Source organism: Dipodomys ordii, unplaced genomic scaffold, assembly GCF_000151885.1.
Source record: "Dipodomys ordii isolate 6190 unplaced genomic scaffold, Dord_2.0 Scaffold200, whole genome shotgun sequence".
NCBI lineage: Eukaryota > Metazoa > Chordata > Mammalia > Rodentia > Heteromyidae > Dipodomys > Dipodomys ordii.
In genome coordinates, this window is record NW_012267416.1 from 690,965 (window position 1) to 695,889 (window position 4,925).

A 4,925-nucleotide genomic window follows, 5' to 3' on the forward strand; every position below is an offset into this window, starting at 1 on the left:
TTGCAGGGAAATGTATGGAATTGGAAAATTTAGATTAAGTAAAGTAAGTTAAGCTCAGAGAGATAAATGTTATATATTTTCTCTCATATGTATAAGCTAAACCTAAATTGGAAACATACGTAAGCATATACAGGGTCCTATGTATATATACACAAATACATCCACTAAAGTGGGATATATACAGGGGAAGAAGATTCCAATGGTGTAACTTCTTTGAAAAACTAAAACCAAACTTACAGTTTAGCAGAATGAATACCAGGAAGCTAGAATATGCTTTATTTTGCTTTCAAATAGGGAGAACATCGAGGAATGGGAGACAGACAATTGGAGAGAGAAAGGGTGGGCAAATACCACCATCATAATTCACGTACATATGTGAAAATGGATACAGGGAATCATGGGGAGGGGTGAGCTTGGAAGAGATGGAGAAGGAGGATGGAAAGGTTAACGCTGATCAAGATACATTGTACATACAAAAGGACATGTGCAATTGAAAATGCTTTGTACAGCAATAATAGCAAAGCAATTAAGGAACTTCCCACAGATTTCATCTGAAGGTGGGCCAAGTCAGAATTTGAACTCAGAACTACTGAAGTCCATGTGCACGCATTCTTTTTTTGATAATGTATTCAGGCCTCACCATGGATAGGGCTAAATCAAAGAACAGTCATGAGAAGCATTGACTGGTGTATGTCCTGAAGACACTCTGAGGTTGCAAGAATAAAGATGACAGCCAGAACCCCACAGGGGAGGAACCTGGGGGGAGGAACAAAGAGACAAAGCCCATCACTCACACAAGTTCCCTTGGGAACAGGGAGGCAAAGCGACTCACACAAGTTCCCATGGCTTCTTGCAGTTGAATCCAGGGTATCTACCAGAAAATGTAGCACAGGAGGAGTCTGGGATTCAGTGTTCAGTGTCTTATGTCCAGCATGAGGTCTGTCTCTTCCCATTCATTCATTCATTCATTCACTGATTGTTAACTGAGCAGATGTCATGTGATGATCTGCTCTGACTGTTCAAAATTTATGAACCAAACTGGACAGGCCCTGATTTAATAGAGGTGACATGTATTTGGAGAAAAGAGAGGGGAAGGGTAAGAGACAGAGACAGAGAGACACAGAGAGAGAGAGACAAAGAGAAAGAAGGAGAGAGAAAGAGAAACAAAGGGAGAAAGACAAAAGAGATGTGGAGGGAGAAACAAAGAGGGATGGAGACAGAGAGGGAGAGGAAAAGGGATCGGGAGGGAGAGAGAAGAATAGAGAAAGGGAGGGATGAGAAAGGGAGAGAGGGAGGGATCTGGAAAGAGAGAAAGGGAAAGGACATTAAATATTAAATAGTGAGAATCATGTCACATGGGAAGGTCATGTAGGTCTCTATTGGGTAGAGATTGCGGAGCCAAATCCTGAGCATTGGAAGCTAAATACTTGGAGAAGAGAAGATTGAAGACAGAAAAAGTCCAACCAAGTCCCAGAAGGGATTTATGGTTGGCTTTCTTCAGTCAACTTGCTATATTATCATTTTTCTCATTCCTACCACTTGAGCCACGAGCCAGCTTTTTGTTTGGGGGGGATAGTTAATTGATGATAAGTAGGCCACAGAATTACCTATCTGATCTGGCTTTGAACCCCAATCCTCAGATCTCAGCCTCCCCAGTGGCTAGGATTACAGGTATGAGCCACCACCAGGACCTGGCTTCTACTCCTAATTTTTAAATTAGAATTGTTGTGTCTTTTTTTGGGGGGGGGTCCAGTCATGGGCCTGAACTCTGGGCCTGGGCGCTGGCCCCCAGCTCTTCAGCTCAAGGCTAGTGCTCTACCACTTGAGCCACAACACCATTTCCGGCTTTTTTTTTTCTGCTTATGTGGTGCTGAGGAATGGAACCCAGGGCCTCATGCATGCAAGGCAAGCACTCTACCACTGAGCCAACTTCCCAGCCCAGTGTCCATTTTTTTAATTGAATCTCCCAAACAAATATAAGATAGGTTGTCTAGCATCAGACTCTGCCTCTGAGATATTGTCTGAAGATGGTTCATCCAGGTTTTAACAGAAACTGGAGGAATGCTGACTACCAGCTTTTGCCTCTCTCCAACCTGGTTTGTATCACATAGTCCTTGCTGCTGGAGACATGCCAGTGTTGTTGTTTTTGTTTGTTTGTTTGGTCGGTCATGGGACCTGAACTCTGGGCTTGGGTGCTGTCCCTCAGCTCTTCAGCTCTAGGCTAGTGCTCTACTTCTTGAGCCACAGCGCCACTTCTGGCTTTTTCTGCTTATGTGGTGCTGAGGAGTCGAACCCAGGGCCTCATGCATGTGAAGAAAACACTCTACTACTAAGCCACCTTCCCAGCCCCAACATGCCAGTTTTGTTTTGTTTTTTAATGTGTGCCATTCTGCCTGGGGCTTGAACTCAGAGCTTGAACTCTGAGCTTGGTTTGGTCAAGGATGATGCTCTACCATTTGAGCCATCACTCTACTTCCAGTGTTTGGTGGTTCATTGGAGATAAGGGTCTTTCAGACTTCCTTGCCTGGGCTGGCTTTGAATCACAATCCTCAGATCTCAGCCTCCTTGAGTAGCTTAGATTACAGAGGTGGGCCACCATGGCCTAGCATGTTTTTATATATAACATGGGTCCATTGAACATCTATTGGCTACCACCCATGAATGTATTTTAGTGTGTGGCTCCTGCATTCATGTTTCAGGAGTGATAGTTAGACCTGAAAACTAGATGGAAGTATATATCCTGATTGTTCCCTACACTTTGCAAGTCAAGTATGCTGGCTTTGGTGTCTAGAGTTCTGTGTTTTCACCAGCTTTCCCATTCAGTGTGAAGACTGATTGTAATAGAAAATGACAGATCTCCATAAAAACCCTCCAAGAGAAATTCTCCATAGTGAGCATTATTGTCATCTCTGCTTAATAGATTTAGAGCTTAAATTCAGAAACAGCCTTCCACTGAAGGTCAACATAGGAATTAAGCAGTCATGGCAGAAACTGCCATCCGACTTCTTCAATACCCATCTTCTTTCCACAATGGCAATCTCCTATTTTTTTTTTCAAATAGGAAATTGGAAAATACTTGATGTCATGTCCCCTTTGAAGAGCAAGTCTGTGTAAACTTTCTAAGGCTGTGACAAAAATCCCTGGCTTCAGAAGTTCCAATCCATTGTCACTTGGTTATGCTGCTTTGGGTCTGTGACAAGACAGTACAGGCACAGTAGAGGCCATGTTAGAACAAAGCAGTTCACATCATAGCAAAGAGGAAGCAGAGAGAGACCTAGCAACAGAGACACCACCACAAAGACAGACATAAACCCAGAGAGAGGGAGAGAGATAGACAGATGGACTGACAGACAGACACAGAGACAAGAGACAGGCATAGAAAGAAATGGTGGGAAAGAGAGAGACAGACACAGAGAGGAAAGGCAGGGTTTGAGTAGCTCTTCAAGGACATTGATTCAGTGACTTAATTTCCCTCCACTAGACCCCGTCTCTTGCAGGGAAGAAGGCCATCGTGATCTTGGACCACATATGGCCTTCAAAGTCATCTGATACATGATAGGACGGACATGTTTGCTTCTGGTATGCTTCTTATTGGCTGCCCACAGACATCTGCCAGTATCCATTATTTTATATGGCCCATGAATGATGTTGTAAATATCCAATGACCCTTGGGGGGAAAAATGGTGGGGAACCTTTTATTTTCGTTCTTTCTACCACCTCCCTGTAGTGTGACAAGCTGTTAACAAAGCCTTTAGCATGAGATCTTTTAGAGACATTTAAAATTTAAAGAAAGACAAGGCACAATACGACTGTCAGACCATGGTATTCAAAGCAATCATCAATAACTATTAGCATGAGGGAATAATTTTGAACATATTTCTGTTGTGTCTAATCCTAAGGACATTAACCTATTTTTAAAGAATGTTTTATTTATTTTACTTTGTTGGTCATAGGGATTGAACTCAGAGCCTGGGTGCTGTCCCTGAGCTCATTTTGCTCAAGGCTAGTACTCTTTGAGCCAGAATACCACTTCCAATTTTCTGGTGGTTCATTGGAGGTAAGAATCATGGACTTTCTTGCCTGGGCTGGCTTCGAACCTCCATCTTCAGATCTCAGCATCCTGAGTAGCTAGGATTATAAGTGTGAGCCACTAGTGCCTGGCTTTGTTTTAAATTTCTAAAAAATTTTATTATCATAAAAGTGATGTACAGAGGGGTTGTACAGTTACCTAATTTGGGGAATGAGTGCATTTTGGTTTGGACAATGTCACCCTTTCCCTCACTCTCTCCCAGACAGTGACGTCTTGAGGTGACATTTTTGGAAGATCTTAAAGGGTTAATAGACTTTCTAGAAACCCTGACTTTCTCCAAGTGCGTCACTTGGGCCCACAGTGGACCAGGTACGTGGGTGTAAGAACACACACACACACACACACACACACACACACACAACACAGCAGGCTGAGATGCACGTGCACATGCCCCTACTGGGCATGAAATGAAAATAGAAATGGAAAGCAGAATATGCCTTTCCTTGGTTCCTGTCTCTTCCTGTCACCTCTCATAAATCTTAGAGTCCAGAGTTCCATGGGCAAATGAGATATTCACCCAGTCTGTTGCAGGTGGATTTGCAGAACACTGGTAGAATACCTAGAAGCACACTTTCTGGGAAGGCTTTGTGTCCTGCAATGGGTATTATTAGCATATGTGACTGGGGTTTGTAGTTGAAGAAAGAATAATAGAAAGAAAAGCAGAAGAACAAAGAAAGAAAGAAAGAAAGAAAGAAAGAAAGAAAGAAAGAAAGAAAAAGAAAAGCCAAGTAAGATAACTGGCTATTTATATCTGCTCTGTCGGAAGTGGTGACAGGTATAATTAGTGAGTAGAAAATACAGGCTGATTCCAGTGGCGGTTCCTCCTGCTGCTGGG